The sequence below is a fragment of the Balaenoptera ricei genome, chromosome 13 (genome assembly GCF_028023285.1).
Source record: "Balaenoptera ricei isolate mBalRic1 chromosome 13, mBalRic1.hap2, whole genome shotgun sequence".
Lineage (NCBI taxonomy): Eukaryota > Metazoa > Chordata > Mammalia > Artiodactyla > Balaenopteridae > Balaenoptera > Balaenoptera ricei.
In genome coordinates, this window is record NC_082651.1 from 1,506,219 (window position 1) to 1,522,203 (window position 15,985).

A 15,985-nucleotide genomic window follows, 5' to 3' on the forward strand; every position below is an offset into this window, starting at 1 on the left:
AACCAACCCCAAATGGGGCCCCACGTCTCCCAAGAGCAGCCTGAGGCTGGTGGCAGCTTCTGGCTGGGCTGGAAGCTGGGGGTGACCCAACGTTCCACCAACTTCCATCTCCCTGGGACCTGGACAGCGGAGGGTACTGGGAGGGGTTGTGCTAGTTTTCTGTCCCCCGTCCGGAACAGGAGTGGGGTAACGGGGAGCACAGGCCTTGCTGGGTTGATGGGGCCTCGGGGGCTCTGCCCACAGGATGGACCTGGCTGGGCTTCTCCTGGACCAGGGCTCAGCAACCCCCTTCTGTACGAGACCAGATGGTGGAGGTTTCAGGCTCTGTGGGTCACATCCGTGCTGTTGTCTCTGTAACAACCTTTTGAAAATACAACAGGCTTCTCATCTTCCAGCCATACCAGACACTGGGTTTGGCCCACGGGCCATGGTTTTCCAACCCCTGTGACCCTAGATCAACAACCCACGGAGGGAGAGAGAAGGGAGGATGAGGATGATGAGGAAGAGATGGTGGGTTTTCCAACTAAAAGTAAACCTCTTAGGAGGAGAAAGCTGGTCACCAGATTCCTCCAGTAAAGCTCTAACTCCACGGAGTGAAAAGAGAGAGAGGGAGAGAAGACGCCTAGAAAGGTTTAAGAATTAATCCACTGGGACTTCCCTGGTGGCGCAGTGGTTAAGAATCCACCTGCCAATGCAGGGGACACGGGTTCTATTCCTGGTCCAGGAGGATTCCACATGCTGCGGAGCAACTAAGCCCGTGCGCCACAACGACTGAGCCTGCGCTCTAGAGCCCGCGAGCCACAACTACTGAGCCTGCACGCCTAGAGCCTGTGCTCTGCAACAAGAGAAGCCACTGCAGTGAGAAGCCCTCACACCACAACGAAAAGTAGCCTCTGCTCGCCGCAATTAGAGAAAAGCCTGCACACAGCAGTGAAAACCAACGCAGCCAAAAATAAATTAATTAATTAATTAAAAAATAAAGAATTAATCCATTAATTCTTCCTCACAGTACTGCAAGTATTTTTTAAAAGGACAGAGCAGAGCTTTGTAAGATAGAAATCCATATTTTCTGTGCCTGAGATTTATTGAGAATATGAGTGGAATTTACTTTTACAATGAAATCAAGAAGAATTTTACAATTTATGAAAGAAGAAAGACAAGCTTTGCCTATGCCCAGGCTACACTGTGCGCAGGACGGGAGCTGTTATGTGCTCGCTGTCTGAATTTTTAGGAGCTCCCAGAGGTGAACTGCAGACATTAGGTGTGGGTGTTCAGCGATGGAAATGTATTTGCTGTTTAATCTCACAGGCTCAGCGCCCCCTCCCTTTCCTCGGTGCAGCTCAGTGGTCGGCACAAACACCACACGGGATTATCTGTCCTGTGGTTAATGATTTGCACGCTTGCCTTAGAAGGTAAACGACCAAGGACTGCAAACAGGGCGTACATAGATCCTGGGAGGAGGAGGTGATTTTCAGTACCAGACGATCTGGTGGCATAGGAAAGCGCCAATCCCACAGAAGGAACCTTCCTGACTTTCTTTTAAAGTAAAGCACTGACCTTTGCACGAATTGTGTGAATGAGGCTGGGCACTTTCTCAGGCAGGTTTTAACAACAACAAAGAATCAGAACATTACATATGCAGCTAAACAAATTGGCCGTCCTGACAATCCTGCTTAGAGCGTCTGTTTACGAAGCATAATGTGGGATTGATTCCTCCCAGAGACCCGACGGTCACCTTGTCCTTTATGTGCACATGGTGCTGGGTGTTTTCCTCTAATTCATTTCTCTTGGGCTAATTTGAGGCTTTTTTCCTCTCTCTCGAAGAGGTCTACCCAGAATATGAAATCTCCCTGGCTTTCAGGCTTGCTTTTACCCCGTGCTCCTCGCACTTTGGTCTCTGGACTTCAGACCATCCCCGTCTCCGTCAGACCCCATCCCCTGTTCCACCATCTGAGCCTCGCGGCCCCGAGTCTCCCTCATTCTGGACGCTGGGGGATAAGACCTGGTGCCTCTCACATTCTCCCCGGGGCGCCGTCCTCATCTCTTTGCGTCTTACGTGCCTCTTGTGTCAAGGGTCTGATCTGACTCTTTTCTCTCTTTTCACGAGCATTGACCCTGGGAGGCCAGGCGCTGTGCACTAGTTAGGGGGTTAAGTCGTGTGCTTATTTTGCTCCAGCATCGCATGTGGCTGGGCCTCTGTGAACGACCGTGTGATTTAATTTTAAACTTCTTTCTACCCAGGGTGTGATCGCATTTTGTGTATCACGTGGCATGGGATCTGCAGACAGTGTGCGAAGCTCAGGAGGGGGGAAGGGAGTCATAGTTTTCAGTGTCCTGGTCATGAGGCCCAAGCGTCTAACGTCTAGTGAGGGGCTCTGCCAGGCTCCCCAGTGCTCAGACGCTGTGCGGAAGGTCAGCGTGCTCCCGGCCGTCTTCCTCTCGTAGTCCTGCCCAAGTCCTCCTTCTGAGGCACCTGAAGTAGTTCTTCCAGGCCCCCGGCATCCCGGCGACGAGGCGAAGCCTCAGTGAGTCCGGCGTGGTGGGGGATGGTGGGTGAGCCCGCCCGCTCGGGGCCGGCACAGGGCGGGGAAGGGAGTCTGCTCCTCCCGGCAGCGTCACCCACAGAACAGGCACAGGAGCACGAAACGTCACCCAGAAACCGGGAAATGGGCCAGAGTCCCGCCTGGCCTCTGAGAGTGTGGGCCTCACGCACCTCTCCTCATGAAGGCGGAGACGCGTTGGTCCATGATGCTGGTGGGCAGGGTGCTGTAGCTGGCCATCGGGTTTTGCTTCATTACATCGAAGGAGGAGTCATAGATGATTTTATTCAGAACTTCCTCTGATACGTCTTTCTCCAGGAACTTCAGCATCTTCAGAATTTCCGGCTTTGGATCCTGTACGTAGAACAGTCACACAAAACAAATAATTGGGAGTTTTCCATTAGGGGATGACATTCTGTTTGGACAGACTGTGTTTGGGGAGGGATGAGTTAAAGGATCAGCTCAAATTTAGTCAAGGTGTCTTCCTCAAGGGATGGCTGTGGACAACGCCGGACGGTCCCGGGGCCGCAGGACATGAAGGTGAGGGCCGTCCCAGCCCCGAGGAGGCTGACCACCGTGCAAGGGGGGAGAGAAACATGAACACGGCCCTGCGACGCCCGCCCAGGAAGCGTGCTGCCCGCGGGCATGCAGGGAGGGCACGGGCTTCCGTGGGAAGGCGCGGCTCCATCCCTTGGAGGAGATCACAGAGGCGCAGAGGAGGGAAAGTGACTGTAGAGACGGCACAGGGTCTGCCGAGAGTTTAACAGAAGGTCAGTAAGAGGGTGAACGAGGGATCTCACGCTGACCCAGAAACGAGAGTCCTGTGGCCCGGTTCTTTCTGATCACAGAGGTGCCGAAGGAGGACCTGTGGCGTCTGACTAGATTCCAGAGGACCTCTCAGCGCCGGCCCAGGAGGTAGCTTTGTAATTCTAGGGCACTGATTCCTGGGTCACGAGAGTGACTGTGTGATGCCTGAATAACAGTGAATGCAGAGAGCAGCCCTGTGTCCCCACGTGGGACCAGTCCTGCTGGCGGCTGTGTGGACTGCACTTCAGTGTGAGATGTGGGTCTTGGGTGAGGAAGCTGGGCGCTTTACAGTGTGACCTCATAAATCGTCACCATAATTTCCCGAGACACAAACAGAGCTGACGCATGTTTTGTGGGTGAAGAAACATGGTTCGTAAGTGCCAGGATCAATCAGGTTATAAAGGCATGTGATATTTCCTGAGCGGAAGGATCTTCTGGAAATTGTGAATGGAAGGAAAGTTACAAGATTTTTTAAGAAGTAGTTGCAGCGTTTGAGGGTAAAGCTGAGTTGGAAAGGGTGTCAGGGAGAGAGGGGGCCCTTGTGTGGTCAGGCCCGCCTGCAGGCCTGACTGGTTGGTTCCACTGGAGGACCTGCTGGGAAGTGACGGTGGCCGCACGCCCCTCACCTCCCTCATGTCCCCGTAGAAGAGGTAGAGGATGCGGTGCCGGTCCTTGGTGTCCCACCATCCCTTCACGTGCTCGTACCAGGAGCCCCACAGCACTGAGGGGAAGGAGAGAGATGGGGCGTCGTATCAACCTGAAGCTCATAAAGCGAGCATGGGTGTCTCAAATGAAAGAGGACGTTTAGTAAAGATAACCAGAATTCTTATTTGCAGAGACAGGGATTTTTAATATTTAGAGAGATGATAAAAAGTACCCTGGATTCCCTGGTTTATGTTTCCACCCTTGAACTTGCTCCCCCGTGAGAGACTGTCCCAAGGGCAGGGGTGCAGGGTCTGTATTCCTCTTGCATCGCTGCATGGTACCCAGACCAGCGTTTTGTGATAAATATTGTTCCCTAACAGGCTGATTGTGAAAAGAAGCCTTGAATTCATTCTGAAGAATCACAGTGACCGGATGTTTGGGCCCCTTTCCCCACTGTGATGGTGAATGGGAGGAAGCGACGTGCGTGGTGTCCTCTGCCGGCCCCCAAAGCCACCCTCCGTCTCCTTCTGCTGCGGGGTTGACCCTGGGGTCGGTGTCCCTGGGCTCCTCCGTCCTCAGGGTCCCACCTGGGGGGCAGGAGGGTGACGATGGTGTTTATTTCCCTGCAGGCTCCCTGTAGCTGACTGTCTCCTACCAACCCACCTGCTAGGGACCCTCCCCTCCCCATCTGCCACACCCCAGAGTCCCGTACCATTGCCGGTCGGGTTCGGTACACTGCCCACAGCTTTCTACATAGTGTCGTAGCTAAACCCTCGCCAGTGACCCTGTCTGAGTGCCACCTGCATCCTCCCAGAACCTTGAGCAACACAGTTGGTCAGCGAAAGCCCTGCCTCTCCGATGTCCGCGGCTGAGGGAACAGGGAGGCGTGAGCCACAATTTCCTCTTACTCACCTTTCCCCTTTGAATGTCTCAGCATATTCCCCCCAGGGACCAGGGTCCGGCACCATCCTAGTCATTCTTGAGAAATGGTAATAGGACACCAGAGAGTCCTTGGCATTTCTGGCCACATGGATGATCTGAAGTCAGCCAGGAAGGGGATCGAGACACTGAGAAAACAAGACAGAAAAGTTACTGTGTGATTAGAAGAATCTTAGACCATCCCGTCTGAGTGACTAGACTTGCATTTTCTGTGACTGTTCCTTCCAGTTTGCCCGGCGCGGTTCCAGTTTACAGCTGTGGTCGTAGCGTAGTCAGTGACAACCTGCCCTTCTCTCTCAGAGTGTCCTGGTTTGCGTGACAAGTGCTGCAGCCACCCTCGCTCTGATGCTCCTGGAGGTCAGAGAGGCCACGGGGCATTTCTCAGGGTGTGAGAGGGGGGTCCCCTGGCTTTCACTGAGCGGGGGCTGTAACCAGGTTGCAGGGCGGGGACCCTCTGCCTTATCCGCACACCAGGAACCGCAGCCTCACAGATGACTGTTATCCGTGATAAGATCACAGGACGGCACTAAGTCTGCCTTTTGAGCTGCCGGTGACCTGTCCCCTCCCGGGAGTGGCAGAGCCGTGGTCCGGCTGCTGGCCTGCTGCACGCCTCCACTTCCGCCCACCGGCTCCCCAGGCTGTGTGCACCCTCGGCAGGGTGCCTGTTCCCCGTGTTGCACGTACTCGTTAGAACCGTGCATGAGTCCAGGCCGGTCACCCAGGTGGTGTTTTCCTCTGAGCGAATTAGCTCCGGTCCTGCGGCCTCAGCTTCGTTTCCCCCACAGCTCCTCCCATGAGCCCAGCCCGGCCGTGACTCTGCTCTCTGCCCCTTTCCTCCTGCTGGACTTCTCTCCAGTGTTTACGAACGTGCTCAGGAAGCCAAAAAGGATGCACAGCAGCAAGGTCTTATGATTAAGGAAACATGTATCTCAATGCTTATGTTGGTTGTTGCTTTTTTTTTTTTTTTTTGCAAACCAAAGCCTGAGTAGCTGGAACAGGGGAAGCCCGGGCTGGATGGGGAGCCTGTTGAAAAGGCCTCTGGTCTGGAGTCAGATGTCCGGGTGAGAGCGAAGGCCACACACTTACATCTTCTGAGTCTGCGGATCCATCTGTGTGAGCCTCTTATTGCTGCTGTGCAAATTACCACAAGTGTAGAGGTTTAGCACGACAAGAGGTTGACCCTCCTACGGTCTGGAGGCCAGGTCTCCCTGGGCCGAATTCCAGCTGGTCGCAGGACCAGCTCTTGCTGGTGGCTCGAGGGAGGATGTACTTCCCTGTGGTTCCTGGAACCTGAGGCCACCTGTGCTCCTCAGCCCGGACTCCGCCCTGGAATCACTCCAGTCTCTGTGGCAGGTGTCTCCTCTCCTCCTTCCTCCTTTGACCTTCATGCCTCCCTCTCATCAGAACCCTTGTGTTGATGCTGAGGGCCACCCAGGGAACCCAAATAATCTCCCATCTTGAGATCCTCTACTGAATCACACCTGAAAAGCCCACTCTACCATGTGAGGTGCATTTGCAGGGGTTTTGGTGGCTGGGGTGTGGATGTCTTTGGGCACTACTTAGCTCACTGCTCTATCGTAATAGGAAAAGCTCGGACTAAGCTCTGTCACATCACCTCCTACTCTCAGATGATCGACAGCTCTCAGCAGATAAAGGCGGTGCTGCCTGCAAGATTTGTACATTTTTTAGAAGGCCCAGTTTCACAAAAAGAAGCTGTTAATCTGATGACAAACCAAGTGTTAATGCGTCTTCTGACCTTGCATCTGCACTATAATTAGGAAGTCATGTTGGTTCTTGAGCAGCAAAATTAAGGTATCGGTCTGTGGGAATAAACCAAGAAGTTTTCAAAGCTGCAGTGACCTCGGTGTAATCTCAGGGCAGCAAATCAGGGATGGGATAGCAGTTGATATATGGAAACCTGTTCAATTCGACGGCATCTTGTTTGGAGATGGGAGAAGGACAAGATGAAGTGATGGAGTGCCATGGAAACCAGAGCAGAGAAACTCAAAAGCAGCCACTTGCACTGCATTTCTGAGCCCTGCACCCAGGAGAGAGTGTCTTGGCTAAACAGCCTTGACCATGTGGTTTCCCTGGAAAAGGCTCAGCCCAGAATGTGGAAGGGTCTACAGCTGGGTCTCCAAAGTAGCCTGCCCACAGGGGAGATGTACGGTCCAGCTGAGACAAGCATTTGACTCTGCTGGATGGCTACACCTTTCACTGCAAATCTCTAAGTTGATACTTGGTGTATATTCTGTATTTCATTGATTTCCAGACTCACTGATGAAGCCGACATCAATAAGAAACACTAGTACATTCAGTGCACTCTGCATTTATAGGATCTGAATTTGGAAGTGTCAAAATAAGTCAAAAAACTTAAAAATGGAAGGCAGAGGCATGACTGTTCCCGGAAGCTTGTCCATGAGGTGGACCGATTTCCAGACACTGAACGTGGTCCTGGGGCGCCCCACCCTCCTTTGTCTCGCTCCACCTCCCTCCTCATGGGTTTTCCCTAAATAAACCCCCTTCACATCCTACTGTGCCTCAGCTTTGCTCCTTGGGGGGCTCACACTGAGGTAACTGACTCGGCCAAGCTGGAACAGCCCCCAGTGGAGGTGGCTCCCGCGCCTCCTCTTTTCCTGTTACAGGTGGAGGTGCCCTCGCCCAGAGACACGCCTGGTGAAATAACCCCAATTCCTGGCCTTTCTCGTGGGAGCTGCCAAACGCGGGCCTCCAGCTGCCTTCTCCAGTGTGGACAGTAAATGCGCCACGGCACTGGCTGAAGCAGGGACAGCGGCCGTTCATCCCGTCATTAGAGACGCGCTTGCCTCCGGGTCGTTAGGCCACCGTGTCACCCCGCAATAGCCCAATGGCGCCAGCGCTGAACCTGGCCGCCGCCAAGTGGAGATGCACAGTCGACTCTCAGTACTTAAGTGCAGAGGTTCCTGCCCTGAAGGCTCCCGGTCCCCGTACTATGGAGCAGGCAGATGACACCCAGAGGCTCAGGCGCCTGCTACGATGCCCCAGATCCGGCCACCTAATGTTTTACACGCTCGGTCCCAATCACAGAAGCCGTGCAGCCCCTATTTGCTCTCACTCTCGAGGGCACCCAGTTCCCTTCACCGTGGGTTACCTGAAGGTCTCCACCACCGCACACAACCTGTGCAGATGAGATCTGAACTCACCCAGCCAGCCCACTGCCGCCCCTGGCGTCATATAGACGGGCTTCCGCTCCGCTCTGCTCCGGAGGCCTCTGAGGATGCCCTTAGGAAGACCTACACCCGGTGATACACGCTCTGCAGCAGAGAGGGTGGGCCGCTCCCCGCTGAGATTCAAGGACGGCACTTCTGTGGAGTTTCTGGGCTGGGTGTGGTCCGCTGGGGGCCGTGAGATCCCTCCACCCCCGCCAGCGGGCCCCCTGCCACTGTGGCACAGCACACGCTAGGTCTCTTCACCTTTGGGAGACAACACACAACACGCTTGTCCATCCCACTAAAGCCTGTTTGTGCAGTTCCATGCAAATCGGCTTCTTCCCACTGGGGAGCATCCAGCTGAGGGCCCGGCCCTTCGTCCCTCTGGGCTCAGAAGCACCGGCCGCCTGACTGTGCCTGAGTCCAGGGGTCTCTGGACTGAGTACAGCCCACCCGGCTGACCGTGGGTTCTGGACCAAAAGCGCCTCCCCACAATGCCAAACTCTGGCAGCCTGCTGGGCCCTTTTAGAGACAGAGGTGTCCATAGCCCACACGGTTCCGCACGCAAGCCCCCATCCTGCTGGGGCCAGGGATTCAACCCGCAGAGGCGCGGCACGGCCGCCGAGGCCTCACTGTTAAAGCGGAAACGGCACCTCAAGGTTGTCAGGGGCTTTGCGGATTACAGGGGGATGAGGTTTCCCCGAGCTCAGCCCCTTGCCCACCGACATCGAGGTGCAGCTGGTGGCTCCCCCCAGGGCCGACCCCTCGAGCAGTTCGGGGAGCCCCTTGTGTTCTTCACCAGTGACCGCCCGCTGGACAGCTGGGCCGAGTCACCCTGCTGGTGCACCCCTGGTCGAGCAGATCGGCCCGACTGGCAGAATTGGGGGCAGTGCCCTTGGCTATACAACAGGCCATACAAATGAGACCCCCAAGGGCGCGCATTTTTCCTGACTCTGGGCAGTAGCCGATGGGTTGGCGGTCGTCTGGACAGTGGCAAAAGGATAACTTCATGGTTCAGGGAGAGCCTCCCTGGGGGGCCTCCACCGGGAGACCTCAGACACGTCCATTGTGGCCGCCCGTGTCTCGGCACACGCCAGCAAACACCAGGGACACGTCGTGAGGCCGCTGCGGACTCCTATCCAAACCACAAGCCTGTTCCGAGGCCGCCCATGTCTCGGCCAACAAACACCAGGGACACGTCGTGAGGACGCTGCGGACTCCTATCCAAACCACAAGCCTGTTCCGAGGCCGCCCATGTCTCGGCCAACAAACACCAGGGACACGTCGTGAGGACGCTGCGGACTCCTATCCAAACCACAAGCCTGTTCCGAGGCCGCCATGTCTCGGACAACAGACACCAGAGACACATCGTGACGACACTGCGGACTCCCTATCCAAACCACAAGCCTGTTCCGAGGCCCCCGTGAGCCCCTCCCAGGGTCCCAGACAGCCCTGGACCACTCTTCCTCCAGCGATGCCACGCCCCTAGCAGGGTGGGGCGGACAGCGCCCACTGATGGGGCACACAGCCAAGGTGATGGCAGATCACTGCCCCCATTGTTCCCCCCAAAACTCTGGATACTCTTCCCTATGGCAGATTGATTTATGGGACCGCTGCCAGCCTCTGCTGGTGCCACGGTTCACAGCCACCATTACGGGCACCTCTACGATCTCCTGCAGAAACTCTGCTTCCCGTCACGTCACCTCCTTCTTAAACAGGTCGATGCTCCTCCCTTTTGGCCCACCAGACCCCACAAAGTCAGATCAAGGTACTCATTTCACCTCTAAGGTGTGCGGTCATGGGTCCAGAGCACGGAGTCATGTGGGGTTTCCACGCAACCTCCCAGCCCCTGGCGGTGGGCTCATAGAGGGGACCCAAATGACAGGCCACTCAAAGAAACGCTCCTCAAGCATTTTAAACAACAGATGGTCCCACACGGACAGAAATTTAACCCCTGGCCCCAGTACTGCGGAATTCCCAGCCCTCAGCTCTCCAGCCCTCACACCAACCGCCAGGCTTCTCCAAGCCTCCCTGTTAGCACTTGCAGAGACCCCGCCCCTCTGACATCCTCGCCAGGGGAATGTCACGCCACCAGTCAGGGTTTCCGACCGCCTGGCTGTCCTCCGTGTGCTGGCGCCTCGAGCGAGGGAAGGCTGTGCAGAGCGACCCTCGTGCAGCAGAGAACCCAAGGGGACCCCTTGGGTCCCTCGTGATTACACAGGTTTCTCGGCCCACACGATGGCCCAGCACCAGCCGAAACGCTGAGGCCCCTGGCTCTGCCTCACGATTCAGGTTATGAAACCTCATTAATTCAATCAAATGCACCAAACACGTTGCAGGAGATTGAAATTACAGCCCCAGGATCCCCTGGCGGGACTGTGGACCCCAGGGAGAGGAAACGAGGCCTCCACCTGGTGGACGTCAGTCACAAAGGATCCCCGGAATCAAGGGGTCACTGTTGGTGACTCAGGTCAGGTGTCCGCCCCACCTTAAACAAGAGGTGATGACCCCCTGCTCCAGAGCAAGGACGCTTGGCCTCGGTCAGAATCAGACTGCTCTCCCCAGAGGAGGCCCCCAGCCTGCCCGGCGCACACGCTCTCCTTTGGCTCTTCCAGTTGACAGCCCGGGTTGCAGGCTTGCTAGCAGACCCCCCGGGGCTGCCCCGTCCCAGGAGCGGTGCTGAGACAGAGCCAGCCAGGTGGGCCCCTGCTCCACGGGTGCCTGGGTGTCAGATGCCGCTGGCCCCGGTAGGAGGGCCTCGGCCACGGCCCCACGGGCGTGGGTTCTGACCCGGAGCTCAGCTTCTTCTACCTTAAGTGGTGCCGAGTGATGCTGAAGCCCGTCAACTGCCTCCTGACGTCATGTCTCTGTGAAGTACATCCCGGGCTGGGGCTGGCCCACTGTCACCGGTCAGACCACATAAAGCTACGGTCGTTGTCAACAAGTGTGGTGTTGGCATAAAGAGGGACACACAGTGGAAAAGAACAGAAAAGAAAACCCAGTATGGGTATACGTGTATGGTTATTCGATTTTGGTGAAGGGGCCATGGGAATTCGATGGGAGAAAAGACAAGTTTTTCAACCAGTGGTGCTAGAAGAATTGGCCCAGTCAATCATGGGTTTTCAACAGGTAGTAGTTTACAAGTGAAGCAAGATTAGGTTTTGAGAGGTTTAATAACTTGCTCAAGGTCACCCAGATAAGAATCCAAACCAGAACTGCAGCTGGGCTGTTTGATTCCAAAGTCTGTGCCTTTTCACCACTGGTTTGTGTCCTATTGCAAAGCTACACTTTGCTACTATTTACTCTGTAAAAACATGTCCTTTATTCCTAATTGGTTGCAAACTCTTCAAGGGTGCTGCCTACCTGCCTGCCGTTGTTTCTTAGTATCTCTGGTGTGAAGCACGTCCTTTGTTGATAATAATGGTACCATATATAGTTTAGCTTGATTCTCTGGCAGACCGGTTGTAGATAAAATACGGCAGAAGACATTCCTCCAGGAGATGGTAGCACAGTGACAGGGAATGAAGTTCCCGCTCGCTGGAGGCCAGCAGGCCTCACCCCACCTCCACTGCGCTGGACGTTCGTGCCTGCTCTGGAGGAATGCGCTGTCTGAAGCCACCCAATCATGTATTTTAGGAGACGGGTTGAGGGGTCTTTTTTCCCAGCCGAAGGGAGTGTGTTGACCTGAACCGTCCTCAAACTCCTTCCCCGCTCCCTTTGGAAGTATTTTCTAGAAGGCCGACCGTGGAGATAACTCTCCTTCACCTGCACACTAGTCCAGCACAGGTTACAGCCCGCGGGTCCCCACGGGCGCGTGCCTGAGTTGAGCGGCGGGGGGAGGGCCCCCCCATGAAAGGACGCCGGTCGAAGGTCCTGGCCCGCTGGCTCTTCTGCACGTCCCTGCCGTTCTGGATCACGCCCACAATCTCCTGGGTCCAGGTCGCGCCTGGAAGGGTTAGTTCTCCTCAGTCCCACCCACTCACTGTACAGCTTCACTCGATTTCCTTGATTATGCACATATTCAGTAAAATTCACATTTGCTTGTGTTGAGCGGAATCAGCTCGCTTATCACCTCCTCTGAGGGACACTCAGGGAAGACGGGCCTCTGCTCTGAGCGCCTGTCCCCTGTCCTCACTGTCCGGGTCTTCACACACACCTGCCTTCTTGTGAGACCGTGAGCTCTACTGAAGCGGGGGCTGTCCTTTTGCTCCTTTGTCCCGCATACCTCATACCTCACATAGGGTTTTGTACCGAATAAATGTAGCTTGAGTGAAAGAATATTGACTCAAAGGAAGGTACGGAAACACAAAGATGAAGTAGACGCTGTCCCTGCCCCAACAAGCTTCCAGTCGTTTTGGAGGAGATAAGATATGACAGAGACTGCTTCTTGCCTGGTTCATACCTATTCTTCTCTTCTTTCTCAAGGTAACAGAGCCTCAATTTTTAGCTGGACATATAGCTCAAGGCTCACAGGTTGCAGTTTTCAGTCTTTCTTGATGCTAAAGGTGGCCATGTCATTACATTTTGGGAAGCTGTCTTTGAAGGGAAGGAACATGACCTTGTTCCTCCCTTCCTACCTCCTTGCTGCTGTTTGGAATGTGCATGTGATGGCTGGAGCTCCAGCAGTCACACTGGACTATAAAACCAAAAGCTAAGCCTGAAGATGGTGGAGCGGAAAGTTTGAAGGACCCAGGGTTTCTGAGGATCAGTGCAGCCACCATTTCATTTCACCTGGACTTTTAACCTCCAGACTACTTTTTATTTTGAGTTTTCTGACGCATATAGCCAAACTGAATCCTAACTGATACAGAAGAGGGGTGTAAATAGACACATGGGTGGGCAAAGAGCTAGACTGTGCTCCCTGCCCACCACGTGTCCATTTTCCTCTTCACACCAAAGGCATTTGGTGCCTCTGACTCTTAGCCAAGCCTGGTGCTCACTGATAGGTAAGACAATACACAGATAACTGAAAGGTGAACGGTCTCCAGTAAGAGCCATAAGGGATGTGCAAAGGGCCATGGGAGTTCAGAGGAGGAGGGGCAGCTCCCTGTGGAAGGGGTAGGTGGGCTCAGCCGAGGTGGTCTCTTGGCAGGGAAGGGTCAGAGCAGGACGAGAGTGTCCACCTGCATTAAGAAGCCAGAGCACCCCAGGGAGGAGGACCTTGGGGGCCAGGATGAGGCCGACGTACCTCCCATGTTGGGAAGCGTAAGCAGGGCTCACGGCGGGTTTGAGAGGTACTGGGGGAAGGGGGCAACGAGGCTGCAGAGAGAGTGCTGGGAGGGTCTGGGGGTTGACTGCATAATTTCCAAGGTGAACTGAGAACAACTTTCTGATGAGGTGCAGTACCAATTTAAGTTCAGATCTGAGCAGGAGAAGTGCAAGCCAGACAGAAGGTGATTCTTGAGGAACTGAAAGCTTCCGGCAGGAGTAAGCAGGAGGTCCCTACCCTGGTTTACTGCCCAAGCCTGGGCGGCAGTGCTGTGTGATGGGAGCAGAGAGAGGCTAAGGAGGGCGTCCTGAGCCAGAGAGGACAGAATACACGCCAGCGTGATCAGGAACTGCGGAGAAGGGGCTCTTCTGGAATCTTCCTGGTTCTGAACATCCAGGGTTTCTCTTGTGAAGTCCCGTGGCCACCGAGAGACTTCCCCAGACTGGTTACTGGTTACCTCCCTCGCTCCCACTGCTTGGAGTAATGAGCACGTAACTCGGAGCGTCCTCAGACCTTCCATCCGACTTTCCATCCAGCCCTCTGGGCTCTGGGGTCTCTACTCCTCCACCCTGCACGAGCCTGGCTTCTCTGCCTCTTCCCACCCTGACTTCCCCACAAGCTCCTCTCCATTTCATAGGATTCTGGTACGTGTTCCCCCCCACCCCGTTCCCACAGTCCTCGTGCAGGTTTGGACCCGATGCTGAGTGGACTTTTCCACTCAGTTCCAGCTCTGTCTCCGCTTCCGGGAGAGCCCAGGGGAGGAGCGCGGGGAGCGGCAAGGCTTCCCGGAAGGAACCTCTGCGCTGTTTCTCAGACTCTGTGCTTTCAAGTAGTTTTGTAATTGATCCAGTCCTTTGATCACGTGGGAGTCTGCCCATCTCTTTCTCTATCAGGGACCAAAATAAAAAGGAGGCTCTTGGCCCCTGGGGGGTTGGAACTCATAAGTGAGTCTGGTTTTCATTGTTCTAGGGTCTGGCCGTGGTGAAAACCTGTGATTTTAAAATCGGGGGCCCCTCCAGGTATCCCGGCTCTGCTGAAGCTGGCTTCCCCACCACCACTTTCTCCAAACTACCTGCCTTTGCATGGGTTACAATGAGCAGGTCATTAGGCTTGGCTTGGAAATTCCAGATTTCTCCCAGTTGTCTCTTATTATCTGGGTCAGGAGGATTCCATTCACTTCTCTGGTTTCTGGTTGCAGGTATTTCTCCTCCAGGGAGAGATCTTTCATTTCCTCAGAGGACATCTTTCTATGTGGACCTATTTCACAGGTGCTTAAAAGAAAGGGGTGCTTGTGTCATTTCTAAAGCTTTGAACAGTCATTCCTTTTTTTTTTTTTTTTTAAGATTCCCTGAGAAAGTTAGGAGAGATGCATTGGGAATTCATTGTTACGTTTAAGGAGAAGAGAAGTAAAAACTGTGGGAGCCTGAGCATTTTAAATAGCTTCGTTTCGGGGTGTAAAGATGACGAAGAAACAAACATGATCTGGGGGAGGTAAACGCCCGGAGGGAAGCGCAGCTGGGAGGTAGGCGAGGCGGTGGTGCCCCTGAAACCGAGCGGGGCCCTGTGGGGCTCCCTGGCATGGAGGCCTTTTTGTCCCCCGTTTCTTATAGGCAAGACTTCAAGACTCCAGCCTCCATGACCTTCCCTGAGTTCCAAAGGGCAGATTCGAACAGCTGCTAATGAAGGGAGGGGCAGCCTAGAGACCACCTGAGGCGAGATTAAAGGGACCAGAGAAGCTCATCAGGATTAGGAGACCGACCACCTGAGACCCTGCACACACCCCAGTCTGGTCAGCAACCCCATCTTGGGAAGTACTGTCATAAAGCTCCTCATCACTATGTGTGGGGACACATAGTTTTTCGAGGCAGGAGCCCGCTGTGTCCCCCCTTTGCCTGGCCAAGTAATGAAGCTCTCCTTTTCTCCTTCACCCAAAACCGTGTCTCTGAGACTTAATTTGGCGCCGGTGCACAGAGAAGCTGTGCTTTCGGCATCACCCCCCAGGTTGGCTCATCAGGGTGGCCTGTCCGAAGCCTGAGTGACAGAGGCAGACGGCCAAGCGGGGCACCGGGGCAAGGGCCCCCGAGGACAGGGGTCTCAGCAAGCACAAACCTGAAGTCGAATCAGATGAGCAGTTGTCCACTGGGGGGGCCAGGCTTCCAGGTCCAGGCTGCCCCTCCTTCTGCAGAGGAGGGGCCCCGACTCAGAATTCAGGCTGGACCCGTCGTCCAACCTCACGGGTGCAGGGAGTAGAAGAACAGGGTAAATGTTCTCCACCTGAAAGACTGCATCAGCCTAGTTAGTAAAATTCCCCGGCGTGCTTTAAATTGCATTTCATTTAATATGTTCTACTTTAGTTTTTAAGTTGCTCAGTTCTCTAACAATAACAACAAGAAAAAAGTCCTAATTACTTCAATAAGTTTCACAAATCTAGTGAGTTAAGCTAATATGGCGATTCTTAAATTCCCTTAAACATTTATAAACTAAGTAAAATTGTCTGAACTTTCAACCTAAAATCCCAAGTCTAAATAATAAATTGCTTCCTAACATATTGACTTCTAGCTGCAAGAAGGTCATCTGTTAGATAACCCAACATGCCGAAGTTTCTTGCACGCGAGACGAACTTACTAAATACGCCAAGGTTGTTCTTAAACTTAAAA

General features: G+C 54.3%; 1 pseudogene; it reads right to left on the minus strand.

The window, feature by feature from the left end:
* Window positions 1–2,262: 2,262 nt before the first annotated feature.
* On the minus strand, window positions 2,263–14,571 carry LOC132377295 (sulfotransferase 1C1-like; annotated as a pseudogene).
* Between the last annotated feature and the right edge of the window lie 1,414 nt (window positions 14,572–15,985).